This window comes from Vipera berus, assembly GCF_964194415.1.
Source record: "Vipera berus genome assembly, chromosome: 1".
In the NCBI taxonomy this organism is placed as follows: domain Eukaryota; kingdom Metazoa; phylum Chordata; class Lepidosauria; order Squamata; family Viperidae; genus Vipera; species Vipera berus.
This window is the reverse complement of record NC_138202.1, coordinates 89099383-89119506: the sequence shown is the minus strand read 5'-3', so window position 1 is coordinate 89119506 and position 20124 is coordinate 89099383. Positions and strand designations below refer to the sequence as shown.

The following is a 20124-nucleotide window of genomic DNA, read 5'->3' as shown; positions in this document are numbered from 1 at the left end:
TATGAAAAGATCATGTTTTTCTACTTTTTCCCTGGAGTGTTTGACCATTTATTTTTAATACCCATTTTCCTACTGTAGAAGGTAGAGGAAAGTAATACTGTTTTCTTGTTTCTGTTCCAGAGAATTTCATCATACTGAAACCTCCTCGGCTGCTCACAGTTCTGAATATGCAGAACCCCAATAGGAAAAGACATATCTTCCCCGGAGATTTAGTGATACATAGGAAGTCAAGGAGGCTGCAGATTGCCAGATCGATGGCTCTGCTGTGATTATCTAAGACATTCACCCAGCTTGGAAGGGCTTCTCTTTAATAGGACAGTATCTGCTAATTCCAAACTTTTCCTTTTTCCATTTGCGTTTTTCTGTGGTTGCAAATGTGAGTGCAAACCACATCAAAGGATGACTTACAGACAATACAAGATCACAGTATTTGGGCTGTAAAAGTCTGGATTATGGTAAGACAAAAGTAATTCTGATGACAATAAAGCCTGGTAGCTAAATTGTTCGTAGAAGAACTTAACTCATGGCTTAAAAAGGGGGAAAGGTGAAATGGCGCCTCACCTCTGATGAAATAAAAAATATGGGAAATTTCCTCACAGTGAGAACAATTAACCAGTGGAACAACCTGCCTCCAGAAGCTGTGCATGCTCCAACACTGGAAGTTTTTAAGAAGAGACTGGACAGCCATTTCTCTGAAATGATATAGGGTTTCCTGCCTGAGCAGGAGGTTGGACTAGATGACCTCCAAGGTGCATTCCAACATTATTATTGTTGTTGTTGTTGTCTCAGAACAACACTGTCTTGACCTTATTGTCTTTAAAAAGGTACAACTACAGTTTTTACAATACTGTTAATACAATAATAAAGAAGCATTCTAGGAGTGCCTGCAGGATTTTTTTTTCTCGACCTGGCCTATCTCAGAAGGTTGACACTTGGATTACAGTTGATAGAATTTTAGTAGCCAGCCAAAATTTAGGTTTTCTTCAAAATGGTGCTGTACTTGGTGGAGCAGTGGGCTAATGCCTCCTTAAGTAACACCAGCTGCCTGCAATTAGTGCAGGTTCGAGTCCCACCAGGCTCAAGGTTGACTCAGCCTTCCATCCTTCCGAGGTAGGTAAAATGAGGACCCAGATTGTTGGGGGCAATAAGCTGACTTTGTAATAATGCCGCTTGGGGGGTGTATGAAAGCCCTAATAAGCAGGCATATACATAGAATGAAGGCTACTGCTAAGCTTGTAAGCCGCCCTGAGTCTTCGGAGAAGGGCGGGATATAAATGGAATTAAAATAAAAATAAATAAATAAAATACTGAACTTAGTAGTAGAGAAATCAAACCACTTGCTGCTGTCTACAATGTATAAAGGGCTTTATTCAAAAGTAGATCAAAGGTGTATATTATAGAGCCACTTTGGTGTCGTGCTTAAGGCATCAGGCTAAAAACTGAGAAAAACCAGGAGACTGTGAGTTCTAGTCCTGCCTTAGGCACCAAGCCAGCTGAGTAGCTGTGAACCAGTCATTCTCTTTCAGCACTAGAAAGAGGTCAATGGCAAACCACTTTCCACAAACCTTCTCAAAAAAGCTGCACGGACTTATCTGGACTTATTTGTTAGGTATCAAAAACTGACTTGAAGGCACAAAGCAAAACAAAACAAAACCCAACACATATCAGCAGTGCTTCTGCTAGGAAATCTCTGCCTTGCCAGCTGTCCAAGACTGGGAATGGTAAAAAATATTTATTTATTTATTTATTTATTTTAATTCCATTTTCTTTCAAACATAGCAGTGGATGAATCTGCAAGATTAGTTAGTGAATAAAAAGGGAGAGAGCATTTAAATTCCTTAAATTCAGGCTTCCTTGAAAAGTGTATTCTTCTTAATTATTTGTACCTCTTTATCCATTAAATTCCTATCCTGCCTAGCAGACCAAGCAATATGCACAGCAGGATTTCTATCTAATAAATAAATAAAAACTGTTTAACTCTAATCTGCTTGCTTGATCAACAAAGGTTGGCACAAAGATGGAAAAACAACCCACACAACACTAATCAATGGCTCTATTGAATGAAAAACTGTAATCAGCTTACTTAAGGAGCACTTTCTTGACTAGGAATTGGTATGCAAGTATGTATCTGATAACAAAAAAAAGAATGGACAAATTGAACTTAAATCAGTTATTCTACTATCTACTCGTGTAATATGAACATCTATTAAATGTGTTCAAGCCTAAAATTAAATTTTATAATATAAATATTCCCACCTAAAGTGGAATTTGAGGAAGTGAAGTTAAAATTATATACAGTAAATTTCGTTAGAAAACAGAAATATATATCCTGAACAAAATGGCTATTCTTGCTCAAACAAAAATCAAAGATAAGTCAAAGAAAGTAAGAAACTTTGAATAAGAGCACCTAAAAATGGAATGTTATACTGGCAATTATTTTACTGTTGCTGTCACCAATCAAAAAGACGTCAGTCTTTAAAAGCTACAAGCTGCTTCCAGCACTATAATATCAAAGCAAGCAGGGAGACAAGTACTTTTAATGAAGTTCTATTTAGGATTTTAAATGTTTTGTAACTGCACTTTCTTCTGAAGCTACAAAAGAAATTAGTTCCTACATTTTTAATCTACTCAAATGTACACTGGAGAGAACAAAAATGGTAGTGGAATGACTGCAGCCGATGTCACACAAATTTAAGGGCTATACCTCTTGATCAACCTATTCTCCAAACCACCAGAAGGCAAGACAAGAACCAATGGATGGAAACTAATCAAGAAGGAGAACCAATATAGAACTAAGGAGAAATTTCTTGACAATTAGAACAATTAATCAGCATCCACAACTTGCTTCCAGAAATTGTGGATGCTCCAACACTGGAGATTTTGAAGAAGAGATTGGACAACAATTTGTCTGAAATGGTATAGGGTTTCCTTATTAAGCAGGGGGTTTAACTAGAAGACCTCCAAGGTCCCTTCCAACTCTGTTATTCTGTTGTTCTCAAATGGCCTCAGGAGAGACTAAAAACTACAATAGTCCCACATAGTCCCATTAGGATTAATTGATTTGGTTAATTGATTAAGTTTTCCTATTCACATAGGAACCCCACTGTGACCCATTTTGCTAACTACTTTCACTAACAATTAAAATGCATCAGATTGTAATCATATCAGTCTTATTCATAAATACTGTACACATGATTTCTCCAAACAGAAAATAACATCAATATACAGTAGAGTGATGATTTGCATGAATATTCAGTGAACCCTAACATTTAAATTAAAGAAAGATAAAATAAAAGTCTCAGAATTGATTAAATCTAAAAGATGCTCATATTCTGACAGGAGCTGTCTTTTATTCATAATATATTTTGCATATTATGCAGAGCACTGATTCAGGGGGAAAAACAAGATGAAACATAAATATGTTCCTTGATTTAGGAAAGACAGGGTGAAACCTCATATACTAGTAGAAAGGTACGAACTACTGTGAAAACCTCCTTTTATAATATTGTATGAATTATCATGGAACCTCTTGAATTGCTTCATTCTATGCGTGCTTCTTTGAATTCAACCCCATAAATATATTATATTATTTATTGCAATTAAAGTTTAATGCCCAGCTTGAAGTATTCAGATAGTTTTCCCTCATGATTCTTTTAGGCAGAAAAGCAGCTTTTAATTTCCTCAGTCAGATGGGCATGCCACACTTTAAAGAGAGCTAAGTCCAACTACTGTATTTAGCTATATTCAATTTTAATTGTTGCATTTGCATTTTCAGTTGGGTAACTTGAAGAGTCAAGAACTAAAAAATAGGATACATGCTCCTTATCAGGGAATAATTTGGGGAAAATTGGGACAAATAATAAAGAAGAGATGGAACAGGGTATCAGTGAAAGAGTTTTGATCACAGATGGAAGACATCTGAGGCATAATTGCATAATTTACATTTTTAAGCCAATGTCATTATTGTAGCCACATATTCTTATGTTCCATAAAAAGAGACAGGATGTTTTTGAGCTTTTAATGGATGGAACTGGAAAGAAGGCTATTTTTAATCTTCCTTTTTAGGCATAGGTAGCCTTAAGTCAGTCTTGACTCCTGGTGGCTGCCTGGAGAAGTCACTGCAATTTTCTTGGCAGTTTGTTTTTTAGAACTGGCCTTTTTCTCTTTCCAAAGGCTGAGACACAGTGATTGGCCCAAAATGACCCAACTGGTCTTTTGCTGAAGATGGGACTAGGGCTCATGGTCTCCTAGTTTCTAGCCTGGTACCTTAACTACATAATCTTTTATTAATTTTTAATCTTATCAAAAATAAACAAAAAGCACCACATCTTGTAATAAACATTTTGTGGCTTTCACTGTGAACTGCTTTGTAATGAACAGTGTGTTGTGATCTAAATCTAGTCTGGATTTCTATTCATTGTCTATTCAAGGTGCTCTTTCACGAGGCAACTGGACTTTCTTTTTTCTCTTTGGAGACGTTTCACTTCTCATTCAAGAAGCTTCTTCAGCTCTGACTGGATGTTCAACAGTTCCAAGAAGGCTCCACACCCATGTGCACTACTCAGGTGACTCTGGTGACACAGATAAGCCTCCAGGTGGCATCAACATCTCTCTAAAAGAATGCAAATGACCAGCTGTCTGCAAGGAATATAAATCCTTCCATTCCCCACCATCCAGTCAGAGATGAAGAAGCTTCTTGGATGAGAAGAGAAAGATCTTCAATGAGAAAAAAGAAAGTCCAGTTGCCTTGTGAAAAAGCACCTTTGGGACAACCATGACTTGGAGGACTGACAATCTCTATTAGACATTTCTATTCATTCATATTAAAGTTGATATTAAAAAATATAGTGGCGGGTACACAGTAATAATAGAGGTAAAACTTTGGTGAGAATTTTAAATAATTATGACTGATGCAAAGGGTTTTATATAACTATGCAATGCTTAGATTGTCAGGTTGTCACTGAAAGGAAATATTTCGGCATCTTATATTATAGAATTCATGACCCAACACCGTTGCTTTGATTTTCCTACTTAGATATTTCATTTTCTATTCTTGATTTTGTTACTGTATTTTGACCTCATACCTTTTCTCTGCACTGTGCCCTTTCATGTTGGTGGAACGGTCACACTTGTATGATCAGATCCTGTCATGCACTTGTTAGTTGCAGATATAGTGGAAGGGTTGAAGTCAAATGCAACTGTCAACCTGGTTGGTTTTTATAAATGAAATACAGAGGATGGAAGGATCTTATCTGGTGGAAGCAGAAAAATATCTTGCATCAGCCCTATTTTGGTGACTGTGCTCCTGAACAGAAGGAGGAGAACAAGCTGTCTTTTGTGACTGTCTGTCTTTGTTTTATTGTAGTACTTAAAGATGAATATCTTGAAATGAAAGTATTAGGGCTTAGATAGTAGAAAGTGATCTGGATTCTAATGTTTCTTGCTCATTGTATCTAAATTGACAAGCTGGGACAAAGCAGCTAAATAGGGTTTATTTAACTGGTATTCAAAGGGGATGGGGAAAAAACCCTTTTCTTTTAACCTTCATTTCTTGTTAAAAGTACTTGCAGATATTTTTGGCAAAAGAACCACAAGCATTTCCAAGTTCTCTAGAGGGAGGGAGGAAGGGAGAAAATATCCTGCTAGAAGCATTAATGGGTTCAGAAAAGTTAGGATGGCTAAAACAACTGTGTGACTGAAGCCCTGCCCTTTGTTTTAGTGGATCACATTATATCTATAGGGCCTGGCTTCAGCAGCATGGTTCCCGCAACCATCTTGTGTTTTTTTCCCCACACACATAATAGCAATAGCAATAGCACTTAGATTTACTGTATATACCAACACATAATGCTTTACAGCACACTGTGTAGTCTACAATGTCAGCATATTTCCCCCAGCAATCTGTGTCCTTATTTTATCAACCTCGGAAGCATAGAAGGCTGAGTCAACCTTGAACCCATCAGGATCAAACTTCAGACAGTGGACAGAGTTAGCCTGCAGTACTGCATTGTAACCACTGCGCCACTTGGGCTCCTTAATACAAAACAGATAAAGCAAATGCCATTTAGAAAAGGTCAGCTTTTTACCACTGATGGAAATGTAATTGGGGATTTTGAAGTACAGAACACAACACTCAGAAAAAGCATGTTTATAGCAACCATTGCTGTACAAGAAAGAGGGAACAATGGAAAAGCAAAGATTTTTTTTGTACAAGTTAAGGGCTACAAGGTGGGAAATCCTAGTGATCTGATTTGCTGACCAATTTGGAGAAGCTAGGCAAATCTTTATCCAGGTACCTGTGGTTATTGCTAAATAAATCCATTGTGAAAGTTGTGGAATGTTGAGATGATCAGGGTGATGGGACAGAAGATTGGGTCTTCTTCCCTGGTTACTATGTGGCAATTCCTTATTAGGGCTTCTTTCGGGCTGTATAGTGAGTGGGTGAACAAGGCTTCTAATCTTTCCCTTAGATAGAATTCCTGGCGTTTTATATGGGGTAAGGAGGATCAGTTGGGATCTGATAAGATTAGTCAAAGAAAGGCATTGAGTTTGATCTGTGTCATGTCCACAAGATGGAAGTGGGGAAGGTGCAGCATCAATTTTATTTGTTACACTTTTTTTCCCTACCATAGGGTCAGGGTTAGAATTCAAAGCTAAGATAAATGTTTTGTTCGATTTTTAACACCTTCCTTTTGAAAGGAAGCCCCTATTTAGGAAACCACTTAAATTATTGTGTAAGTTAAGGTGGGAGGGATATTTAATTATGAAACATTCTAACAGCTCATGATAATCAGCGGAAAATGTGATTGCTACTTTTAAAAACAATCTTTAAAATAATTGTCATAACAGTAAATTTCCCCCCAAATAATGCTCCAACTAAAAAACAATTGTAGATTTTTAGCATACAATGTACATCTAGCAATAAATGGTAAAGAAAAGGATAATTTTTCAGTATCTATTTTACTTCTATACAATTATCCTCTTGTGGGAAGGAACCAAGCCATCCCACCATTCACTTTTCCTCTGTCCATACAGCCTTCCCGCTGTTCATTGGGGCAAAAGGTTAGAAATTATAATCAGAGCAAAGAGCAAGATATTATAATGGGCTTAGCACAAAGATTAAAATGTGGCAGAAAGCACCAGTTTATTCAGATAAACATTCCTTCTAGGATGCCAAAGATCTCCTTAATTAAATAACAAAAAATATATATTTTCCCCAAAGAGATTGCCACTTCAATCTGCAATGCTAAGCGGAAACTACCACACAGAGCGCTCCCTCCAGGAAACCCAGCTCAGTGCACTTTCTTGCAATGCCTAAAAGTCAGGCACACTTTTGCATGGTTTCAAGGAACAAAGGCAAACATTTTCCTATTTAAAGGGCCTGTGGAGGAAGGCTCGCCATGCCTGCCTCCGACAGCTGACTCAGTATGTTGTGCTCTTCGGAAAAGACTTCCCCTCCAATTCAAGCAACTGCCTGTGTTTTTTATTCTTGGTTTAGAAGTGAACCTGGGTAAGATTTCATTCTAATGCTCGAAATACATAATAATTTATACTTTAACTTAACAAGCAAGATAATTCAATTTGGTTGCTCAGTGTTTTATAGCATATATTGTAAGATGTGTCAAGCTGCCAGCCCTCCCAAGTAAACTAGAGGTGAAACACAGCCAGACGAACTAATTCTATTTTATTATAAGGCTACATTAACAGAATCTTGCAAGTCTGAAGGTACAAATTTCCCACCACTACATTTAACTGCCTGCTGAATTAGGATAGATACTTCCTAACTTTCTTTCTCTGACCATTAAGCCACTGGGGGCTCCTGCCTCCTTTATCTGATTATTTACTAGGCAGTACCTCTTCCCCCTTCATTCCCCAAAGTCATGCACACATACCATTACACAACGTTTTTAAAAAATCCAAGTGTACTATAATATATGTAAGTAATTTTTTTTCCTAAGCTTCGAAGTGTTCTTTTCCTTCTTTGAAAAATCTAGTCTGATTCCTGGTCACTTAGTACAGGGTTCTCCAACCTTTCTGGCTTTGCGGACCATTGGCAAGGAGAAAGGAGATCATCCCATGCAAATGGCAGGCAAGCACATGTAGCTCCATTTGCACAAGTGGCGGGAATGCATGCCCACTGCTCGCCCAAGTGAAGCACACTGCACACACACATACACTCACCCGCTGCTTTGCTTGCACAAGTGGGGATGCACATATACGTGCACTCATCCATGTTCACCCACCACTTCTGGGGAGCTCAAGGCCCAGAAGTGGCCCATGGCCCGGGGGTTGGGGACCCCTGACTTATGGACATATCTATTTATTATCTACGGAGATTCTCAGACAACTCTCATTCTCACTTGTCCCAAAGGTGCTTTTCCTTCATTTAATTCTTCAGTTTTGACTGAAGAAACTTCTTGGATGAGAAGCAAAATGTTTTCAAGGGGAAAAAAAAGTCCAATCGCCTTTTGAAAAAGCACTTTAGGAATATCCATATATTATTTTTGAAAATGGAATCTTCTTTCCAACTTTCCTCCCAAATCTTTACCAGACCCAATTCTTAACTTTCAAGCGCATACAAGATAGGCAGACACCACCTTCTCTGACTATGTATGAACCCAGTTCTGCCATGTGGTGCAGGAACATCTATTATTTTTCTCCAAGTCAAAATGTGCTTTCTGCCTGGTGTGCACAGTTGTGAGGCTCTGCTTCCTGTTCACATCATATACTAATTTAATGTTACAAAAAACAAAAAACAAATTAGTCTCCCCCTCCAAAACCTTAATGGATTAGGGGAGATGAATTCCATTTATTCTCTATTGCTGGGTGGATGCATATAATTTTTATTTGAATTTTTTTATTGCGAAATGAATGTAACAGGGAAGGGCAACTTTTATTTCGAATATTTTTAATCTACTGGGTGCCAAACATTTTTCTGCTTTTTTCCCACCAGCCACTTTCCTTCAATTTAATGGAAAATAAATTGCTTTTGAATTTCTGCTTTCAAAGGAAAAGACAATTCCAGTGAAATTTTCACTGTTATTAACTTCTGGGCAATTTTCGTATAGAGCTATTTAATAGGATAGATGATAGATAGATAGATAGATAGATAGATAGATAGATAGATAGATAGATAGATAGATAGATAGATAGATAGATAGATAGATGGATGGATGGATGGATGGATGGATGGATGGATGGATGGATGGATGGATGGATGGATGGATGGATGGATGGATGGATGGATGGATGGATGGATAGATAGATAGATAGATAGATAGATAGATAGATAGATAGATAGATAGATAGATAGATAGATAGATAGATAGATAGATAGATAGATAGATAGATGATAGATAGACAGACTGACTGACTGACTGACTGACTGACTGACTGACTGACTGACTGACTGAAGTGTGATGCAGGGGTACAAATAAATCAATCGTCTCCCTTGCCTCTTTACTACAGTAAAGCTCTGAAACATTGTGCAATGTTCCCAAGAAAATGAAAAACTTGAGAATTAGAGAAATAATGCCAAGGTTTGGTTTTGTTTTTTGCAAGAAAAGGAAACTTTCAAAACACCGGAAGGCAAGATTTCAGCACAGAAATCATATGAATATCCACAATGAATAATATTGAATAATATCTACAATGGACTGTTCCGAAGGACGACCAGGAGACAGTAGGCATGGTCAAACTTGTTTATTTTGGGCAGAGGTCCCGGGCGAGGCACCGCCGGGAATCCCTGCTATTTATAGGGAACAGCAATATCAACAACTTTAACAGAACCAATGAACAGGCGGGGTTCTCCCGCCACGCGACGGCATCCAATCAGAAGATGCCGGCTGAGGCAGCCTCGGCTGACAGCGGGTTGTTGCCGGGGCCAGCTGGTGGCTTTGACAGCTCCGGCTGGTCTGCGCATGCGCGGCCCAACTGGTTTGACAGCTGTCAGTGTACTGCGCCTGCGCGTCAGTTTGACAGCTGTCAGAATCGGCCAGTTTGACAGCTGTCAGTGTACTGCGCTTGCGCGGCAGTTTGACAGCTGTCAGAATCGGCCGCTTGCCGCGGCAGCCTTATGACGGCTGCCGGGATTCCCTCATGAACGTGAGGGGAACATGTTATTTAACTTTAAATACATAACACCCCTTCCTCCCCCCCCCCTCTGGAAGTTTTCAACTAGGCTCGGCTTCGCTGGTTCTGCTGCCGGCCCATTCGTAGTCGGCTAGGTAAGAGGGAGTCCTTCGCGGTCTGGTGGAGCGGCGAAGATTAGCGCTGGGCTGGTCCTTCCTTCCCCCGGCGGGGGAAGATTCAGGGTTTGGAGTTCCGGAGCTGTCGGGGACATCATGGTCGTGCGGCGCTGGGCTCGGTGGCAAGTGTGGTGTGGATGGGGTGATTAGCGGTGTGGAAGGGGCGATTAGCGTACTTGGGGTTGTTTGGGGAGTGCGGCTTTGCAGCACTCTGAGTCTTAGTTGGTCGGCGTGACGTTTGATGAGCCTTCCGTCTCCTAAGTTGATCTGGTAGGAGACTGGGCCAGTCTGGTTAGAGATCACGCCCTGTAGCCATTTGTCCCCGGCCCCGAAGTTCTTTGCCCAGATGGGCTGGCCGGGAGGGAAGGTTTTGACTGGTGGTGTGTGTTGTGATTCCGCGGCTGCCCTGTCGGGGTGCAAACGGTCCAGTTTGGTGACCAGACGGCGGCCCCAACGGAGCTCGGCCGGTGACTTGCCGGTGGTGGAGCAGGGGGTGGAATGTTGGGCCAGGAGGAATTTCGCCAGTCTGCAGTGCCAGTCTCCGGAGATGATTTTCTTGAGGGAGTCTTTTGTTGCCTTCACCATGGCCTCTGCGAGGCCGTTCGTGGAGGGGTGAAAAGGCGCGGACGTGGCGTGCCTAATCAAGTTGTCCCTGGTGAAAATCTGGAAGTCATGAGAGGTAAATTGGGGCCCGTTGTCGGACACCAAGACATCTGGTAACCCATGGGTGGTGAATACCCTCCTCAATTCCCTGATTGTGGCCGCTGTGGTTGTGCTAGCGACAGGGATGACTTCGAGCCATTTGGAGAAACTGTCAACGATTATGAGGAAGTTTTGGCCCTGAAAGGGGCCGGCATAATCGATATGGACCCTGGACCAGGGGTTCTTAGTCACCTCCCACTTGTGAACGGGGGCATGTGGGGGGGGTGGTCTGGTCAGCTGGCACATGTAGCAGGTGGCTACATAATTTTCAATGTCCGCGTCAAGCCCTGGCCACCATAGGTAGCTGCGGGTGAGTGATTTCATTTTGACCACACCAGGGTGGCCCTCGTGGAGGGAGACAAGAGCCTGTTGCCTATGGATGCTAGGGATGATGACACGGCTGCCCCACAGGATGCAGCCGAGGTGGGCGGACAGTTCATGACGCCTAAGAAAGTAGGGCTGGAATTCTGGACCCGGGGAGGTGGACTGCCAGCCTGTGAGGACCCATGTTAGAACCCTTCCAAGGACTTTGTCCCTATTGGTTGCCGCAGCTATGTCCTTTGCCGATAAGGGGCGGTCCGGCAGTTCCTGGATTGCCAGGAGTTGGCCGGCAGGAGCCGGGTCTGGTTCCAGGGTGGGCAGGGGCAGCCTGCTTAGTCCGTCTGCATGACCCATTTCCCTCCCCGGTTTGTGCTCAATTTTAAATGAGTAAGCCGCTAGGAACGTGGTCCAGCGTAGCATCCTGGGGGATAAAATTTGCGGTGTTAATTTGTCCCAGGTGAAGAGCCCTAGCAGGGGTTTGTGGTCAGTGAAAATCGTGAAGGGGCGACCGTACAGGTAGTTGTGAAATTTCTTCACTCCTGCTACTAATGCTAGGGCCTCCTTATCTATTTGCGCGTAGTTGCGCTCGGCTCTGGATAGGGTCCTGGAGTAATAAGCGATGGGGGATTGTGTTCCATCGCTGTGAAGGTGGCTGAGGACTGCGCCTATGCCGTAGGGAGAGGTGTCGCATGTGACGCAGAGGGGCATTCTCTCTCTGTAATGGGTGACTGTGGACTTGCTGGACAAGAGCTGTTTAAGTTTGTTAAAACTGTCATCATGGGACTGGGTCCAGAGCCACAGGGCTCCTTTATCAAGCAGCCTGTGGAGAGGTTCTGCTATGGTTGCCTTGTGGGGGAGGAAAGCATGATAAAAATTTAGGAGTCCTAAGAAGGCTTGGAGTTCCGCCTTATTTTTGGGGGGCGGGGCTGCCCTGATGGCTTGGACTTTGGAATCCGTGGGGTGGATTCCCTTAGCGTCGATCTTGTAGCCCAAGAATTCTGTGGTGGGTACTCCGATGGAGCATTTCTCCTTTTTTAGTTTGAGGCCGGCAGTGCGGAATCTTTGTAGCACCTCCCGCAGCCTGTCAGCTAGTATTTCCTCGGATTCCCCCGCGATGAGCACGTCATCGAAATAGGGGCAGACCCCTGGGATTCCCTTAAGGGTTCTTTCCATGGCTTCCTGGAATATTCCTGGTGCCACAGCAATCCCAAATTGCAGGCGGTTCACTTTGAACGCTCCGCGGTGGGTAACTATGGTCTGGGCATCGGCTGTTTGTTCAGAGACTGGCAGTTGCAGAAATGCGTGGGCCAAGTCGAGTTTTGCAAAAATAGTTCCTGCCTGAATGGAGGAGAGCACGTCCCTGACAGCTGGGACTGGGTAGGCGTGGGGATTTAAAGCACGGTTCAGGGTGGCTTTATAGTCCGCGCAGAGGCGGACTTCCCCATTTGGCTTGACAGGGGTGACAATGGGGGTCTCCCAAGTACCCCCTTCAGTGGGTTCTATGACGCCTAACCTTAATAGCCTGTCGAGCTCGGCTTCAATTTTTTACTTGAGGGCGAAGGGGACCCTCCTTGCCTTGATTCTAATAGGCAGGACTTCTGGGTTTAGTTTTAAGTCTATGGGGGGCCATTGTATTTCCCTAGAGTCCCGTCAAATACGTCTGCGTACTGGTGGCAGACAGCTTCAAGTTGACGGGACTGAGAGTGGTTGATGCCAATGATTTTTATTCCCAAAGGTTCGAACCAGTCGAGGCCGATGAGACTGGCTCGTTTGCCTGTTGCAATTTGGGCTGTGAGTTCGCCCTGAAATTGCTGGTAGTTAATTGAGAGTTTGGTTTATCCTTTTAATTTGATCGGGGCGCCCTGGAAATCGGCCAAAAGAATTTTTGAGGGGGTAAGGGAGAACTGTTGTCCGCATTGACGCGCGATTCCTTGCAGGGTGTCCCAGGATAAGATGGAGACCGAGGACCCTGAGTCCACCTCCATCTCACAAGGGATTCCCTGAATGCGGATTTGAATTTTAACCTTAGGGCGGATATAGCTGGTGGTTAAGGGCCCCTGGTCCGTGCTAGTGGTCATGACAGATGACCGGGGGGTTTCCCTAGGTGGTTTGGGGGGGGAATATTACCTTCCGGGGCGACTTCCAAATCATGGAGGGTCTCGCGGTTCGTGCTGCGGCAGGCGGAGCGGATGTGACCGGTTTTGCCGCAGCCGTGGCACTTGGCATTTCGGAATTTGCAAGATGCCCTGGCGTGGTTGCCACCACAGCTGGCGCACTTGGGGCGATTGGCAGGATCTTTGGGGCCTCCGGCCGGCCGGTCTGGTCTTCTGTCACCTTCACGGCGAGCTTGGGGATTGGCAGGCTTTGGACGGATGGCGTCCACTTCGCTCCTTTGTTCGGTTGCTCCCGGATCGGGATTTCTAGGGTAGTCCTGATGGACTGACCCGCTGAAGGGGTTTCCCTGCGGCAGCGCGTCTCCCCTATGGCTGTCCTCGTAAGCCATGATTTCGATAGTCAGCTCGGCGAGGTCCATCGTCGGCTTGGTGACAAGCTTCTTCTGAAGTTTCTGATTTTGAAGACCGACGATGACCTGGTCCCTGATGCGGTCTTCAAGGTCCAGGAAACGGCAGCGTCTGGCCGCCTGGTGGACCGTCGCGATAAAAGATTTGGCTGACTCGCCTGGTCGTTGGAACTGGCGGGCGAAATTCAATCGCCAGTACAGTTCGGACCGTCTTGGCGAGAAATGGCGGTTGAGGCGGTCGACTAGCTCGGCATAGGGCATGGCGGCCACCGGATCCGGGCTGCAGAGTCCTACGGCGACATCGTAGACCGCGGGGCCACTGAGGCAGAGGAGCGCCGCGGCTTTGGGGCGATCCTCGACGATGTTATTGACGAGGAGGTACCCCTCAACTTGCCCGAGATACGATTCCCAGCCCTCTGGCTGGGAAACGTCGAACTCTCTGACGTGCCCAAGGTTGGCCATACTGTCCGGTCCGCGGGTCTGCTTGTGGGTAGCGGAGGTGGAGGGCTCTCCCTATCCAGCGAGTGACTTCAGCGGTGTCAGCTGGTGGGACGGCTTCCCTCCTTCACTCGTGGCTTCAGCTAGTGACTTCAGCTTAACAAGCAGACTCGCATCCCATCCTCGTCGCCAGGTGGACTGTTCCGAAGGATGACCAGGAGACAGTAGGCACGGTCAAACTTGTTTATTTTGGGCAGAGGTCCCGGGCGAGGCACCGCCGGGAATCCCTGCTATTTATAGGGAACAGCAATATCAACAACTTTAACAGAACCAATGAACAGGCGGGGTTCTCCCGCCACACGACGGCATCCAATCAGAAGATGCCGGCTGAGGCAGCCTCGGCTGACAGCGGGTTGTTGCCGGGGCCAGCTGGTGGCTTTGACAGCTCCGGCTGGTCTGCGCATGCGCGGCCCGACTGGTTTGACAGCTGTCAGTGTACTGCGCCTGTGCGTCAGTTTGACAGCTGTCAGAATCGGCCGGTTTGACAGCTGTCAGTGTACTGCGCTTGCGCGGCAGTTTGACAGCTGTCAGAATCGGCCGCTTGCCGCGGCAGCCTTATGATGGCTGCCGGGATTCCCTCATGAACGTGAGGGGAACATGTTATTTAACTTTAAATACATAACATACAAGGTAAAGTATTTTTGAATTGAAGTGATACACCCCTCAAAATGAAACCATTTTAATTATAAAAAACCCCAAGGTAATATATGTAATATATTATAAATATATATGTAATATATGTAATATATTATAAATATATATGTAATATAAATAAATATGTAATATATGTAATATATTATAAATAGATAGAAATATATGTAATATATTTGTTTTACTGGAGACTAGTTCAGCTTTATCTATGATATTTATAATGTTTATGTTTATGTAGATTTCTATCATAGTGGCTTAGATGTCTTGTGTAGCCTTTATCTATGCATTATTTCTTTATTAAGCAACTAGTAGATTGCATTTTCATCTGTGGCTGACAGGCTTACTTATATTTTAATTGATCTATGCCTAGTCTTTGAAGGGCTTTTTGCCAAGTCTGCTCACACAAACTAGGTGTCCCTCCTTAAAACACAGAGGAAAATTTGTGTGATTATTTCCAACTTCTTCCTAGCTCATGTGTGTACATGCATAAATCTCCTTTACTAGGCTAGCTTTCTCAGAAGAAATACTGCCTATACATGCATACACATGCTCAGAGGACCAAAGCAAGCCCTTAAAAATAGCTTTATTTGAGCTTCAATGCATGAAGGAAGAATGCTTTATCCAATGCAAAGTGTTTCATAAAGCACTCCTTTGGAATATTCTACATAACCTGATTTTCCAAGTTATTACCAAATGTATTTGAAAACTACTTCCTTCACACAGAATGGCTCAAAAATAAAAATACATAAATATAAAATTGAAAGTAGAACAAGTTAGGTTAAAAATTGCGTCTAAGTCAGGGGTGTCAAACTCAATTTCATTGAGGGCCGCGTCAGCATTGCGGTTGCCCTCAGGGGGCCGGGTGGGCGTGGCCAGGGTGGGCATGGCCTACTGGGTGGGCGTGGCTAGAGTGCGTATGGCCTACTGGGTGGGCGTGGCCAGCTCTACATCGTTCGCATCAAGGGTGCCTATGGGGGCCTGGGCAGGAGTGGGACAGATCTGAGGGTCTCTGGCAGGAGGAGGGTCTCTGGGCCAGGGCCAAGGCAGTGGGGGCTGTTCCCTCACTGTTTCCAGGATGGCTTCGCGGGCCAAATGAAACCACTTCGCGGGCCGGATCTGGGCCCCGGGCCTTGTGTTTGACATGTCTGGTCTAAGTGAAACAAGATTAAAAGATTGATTGTTTAGATCAAACTGTTAAGGGATATGGTTGGTATATGGTTTATTGAAATATTATACTACCATTGCTTCTCTCATACATACACACATACATAACCTCACCCACAAATCCACAGAATTGTAGGACAGGATCCCTTCTGAGTTTGACTGGAAGCATGAAGATTTGCCAATTGTGCATGTAAGAGGTCATGGACAACTCCCCTCAGCCAACTCGTCACAGCCAACTTGCCATGGCCAAACTTGCTGCAGGACCCCTCACCACGGGACAACTCACTGGACAATTCAATGCTGTATTAATCATTTCATTCAGTTACTTTTATTATTAGTGACCATGCTTTCATCAAAATTATTGTAACTCTCATATTTCTGGATTGACTTTCTTTATTTTACTATTACTGGCCATGATTCCATTGAATTAACTTTTGTATTTGTTGAATTGTCCTGCAGCAAGTTGGCCATGGCGAATTGTCCCATTCTAACCTTTAAGGTATTAACATATATTCCATTATTGAAATTATGTCCACCCATCACTAAATTTGACACTGATGTCATTAAGCATGCTGTTAGTACATTGACTCAAAAAGAGGTTAGACATTTATAGGATTTAAAAATATGTTTCCAGAACCAGCTTAAACTTCTATGGTTTATAAAGGAATGATTTTTCATATGTTACCTCAAAAGCAATTCCTGATAAATACAGCATAATGAAAAATGTAACACATGGTTAATGGCCAAATTGTTGCATGAGATAGAAATTGTCTCATTAGGCTATTTAATGAAGAGATTTGACTCTGACTACCATGTTTCATCTTTAGTCATTGAATCGTTGGTATAAATTCACAGCTCCATCCAAATCTGAATATCAAGTAACTCAAATGTATAGCTGTTTTATATGACCCAAAATACTAAAATACAAGAGCACCTTGTAATTATTCTGAGAGTCTTTCATTACATTTATTTATTTAAAACATTTTGTATAGCTGCCCATCTGGTACCAAACTATGGATAGCTTACAACCAAAAGATAAAACAACATCTACACACTGTAAAAATATTAAAAGGACAAGTATTAAGACCAAAATAAAACAAAAGAAAATCTGGCACCATCATTAAACTTTCACATGCTTTCCACAGCAAGTTCATGTCATAAATGTCATCTTATCCCTGTACTTGGCGGGGGGGAGGGGAAGTGCTTTTTTGGAAGGATAAAATGGTAGGGTCCTGCCAAACTTCATCGGAAGCATGTTCTCATAGGGCAGGAGCTGCCATGGGAAAGGCACACTTCCTAGGTCCCATAAGATGGCAACTTTTAAAGGAGGGGATTAAGAACATGCCTACTCTATTCAATATGGCAAGACAGGCAGATATCCTTCAGAAGAGGCAGTCCCACACGTAAGCTGGCCCTGTGGAAACTAGGAACCGATGCAGCTTATCATAAATCTAGAGGCTGTCATCGCTACATGCATTGCCACATTCTACAGTAGTTGTAGCTTCCAGGTGGTCTTCAAGGATAGCCCTATGTAGACACATTGCAGTAATCCAAACAGGAAGCAACCAACTATTGTCTAACACTGCTGAGTCAAAGAATGGCCTCTTGAGGACATGCAATAGCACTCCCTCCCACAAGGCATTAACCATTACTTGGACCCAAGCACATGCCACCTCCCTGCAGGCCTTGAGCAACCAGAAGAGATATGGATCCAGAATGCAGTGGCCAAACTCACAGCACAAGGACCTCGAGATCAACCAGTTCAAACTCTTCTCAGATAACAAGGCTCAGACATGCCTCAGTTACTCTCCAGCCAGAGTTGAACTTCAACTGAAGTCAATCAAGTTTATCTGATAGATGCTGAGAATATTATTCATATGATCCAGGAGGGGCCTGGTTACCTGAAATACAGTCGTGGGTTGACTGCCGATGTAGTAAGGTTGAAGAAGTAAATACATTTTGTTACCCTTATTCCCACAAGCTAAGTCCTTTGCTCAGTCAACCTTCCTCTTTGCTTGCTTCAACTGTTGATCAATCCTTGTATCTTCTGAATACAATCAAATAAACTTCATTCTTTTGCAATAGTGGTGAATATCTGCAGCTTCAAAGTAGGATGTGGGTGAAGGTTTGTTCTCTGAGCTTGTGGGCTGGTTTCCTAACATTTCATTATCAGACTAGGTCAGGGCTTTTCAACCAGTGGTACGGGTACCACCTGTGGTACATTGGCACCTAGCAGGTGGTACGTGACCATCCTAGAAAAGTGGTAGTGGGGGAGGGGAATGAGCTGAACCAGTGGAGCACTGCACAAGTCTGAGCAAGAGATGGCTGGAGCTGCAGGGCTGTCAGGGCTCAGTGGAAGCACCAGGATCAGCGCCGGGCTCCAGCTGGAGCTCGGCGCTGATCCTGGAGCTTCTGCTGAGCCCAGAAGAAGCACCAATCAGCTGGAATGTTGCAGCATCTCTAGGGTCTTGTGATTTACATTCAGATGCTTGGCAACTGATTCATATTTATGATGGTCACAGTGTCCCAGGGTCATGTGAAGTGACCAAAACCTGCTGCAACCACCCAGCAGATGGGGGAAATAAAAACCAAACACCCCACCCCACCCCACCCCTGCTGCCAATCCTCAACAGAAATGCTCACAACAATGAAAACCTCGGAGAGGAGGAAGAGCGCCATCGTGCAGGCAGCAGGTGTCTTGCTCGGCTGTGGCTTGGGGGGGCACTTTTTTTAGTGCCATTGTAACTTCAAACAGTCAGTAAGCAAACTGTTGTAAGTTGAGGACTACCTGTACTTCATCACTTTTTTCCTTTTTTTTGGTCATCAAGTTTTTGACACCTTGCTAGGCATCTGGTGGTACTCGGATGTTGTCATATCCTAAAAGTGGTACAATGGATGAAAAAGTTGAAAAGCCCTGGACTAGGTAACATCTTCAGTGGAGTTTAAGAAATGTCAGTATCAGTGTTTTTCTATTTATTTTATTTCACCCAGCATAGGACAGTTTCCTGCATTCTAGTTTATCAGCAGTACATTTATGTACAGTAAATTGATCGAAATCACTGTCCATATATATAACTTTAATGCAGTCGAACATATGGCTGCAGTTGAAAAATTGCAATAGCACTTAGCACTGAGACTTATATGCTGCTTCCCAGTGCTTTACAGCCCTCTCTAAGCAGTTTATAGATTCAGCATATTGCCCCCAACTATTTGGGTCATCGTTTTACCAACTTTGGAAAGTTGGAAGTCAACCTTGGGCCAGTCAGAATCGAACTCTTGGCAGTAAGCAATGAGTTAGCCTGTAATGCTGCATTCTAACCACTTTACCACCACAGCTCTTATATGCAACCTGCAATTAATGCAAAATGCAGCAGCCACATTCTTTTAGGCTTTTGCTGACTGCATTATACCAATCATGGACAAGCTATATTGGCTTCCCATTTCGTTTTGGACACAGTTTGTGACTCTCTGTTGAGTCCTAAACTGGATACTCATGAAAGACCATTCTAGTCCAACCAAACTAGAAGCTGCCATGGTAGAGAAGGTTCTCTTAAACAGTTCACTGTCAGAAGATATAGCAGATGACCTTCTCTTATATAAACTGGCATGTTGTATAATATCTGTTTCTAAATTTTGTGTTACATGGGGATGTTCATCCCATCAAGACAGCAAACAACTCTGTGGAAACATAACAGGGTTTTTTCCCATAACACCACCCTAATTTAGATTAACTCTGTCCTCGCTTTGAGGGGGTTTTTTTAAATTATGCATTCCTGTCATCTGAAAGTTTTTCAAGTATACTTTGTCTTTCTTAGCTTTGATTTTTTTTTAATAATCATGAAATTTATTTGTGATATACTGGAATTTTTGTCTGCACTGGCTGACCCTACAAACAGAGTCTAAAAAGGAAGATGCCAAAAACTTGTTGCCATCTCTGTATAATTTTGGCCAACCTGCAGTCGAAAGCTACGAGTGGGGAAAGATATTTTATCCTTTGCCATCTTGTTGCATATGGTTTTT

General features: G+C 43.2%; 1 protein-coding gene across 1 annotated transcript in view; it reads right to left on the bottom strand.

Annotated features, from left to right (window-relative positions):
- Positions 1 to 20124, bottom strand: part of NELL1 (neural EGFL like 1) — a gene marked incomplete at both ends in the record, with an annotated part of 595597 nt that overhangs the window by 439771 nt on the left and 135702 nt on the right. The gene's annotated exons all lie outside the window — the stretch shown is intronic.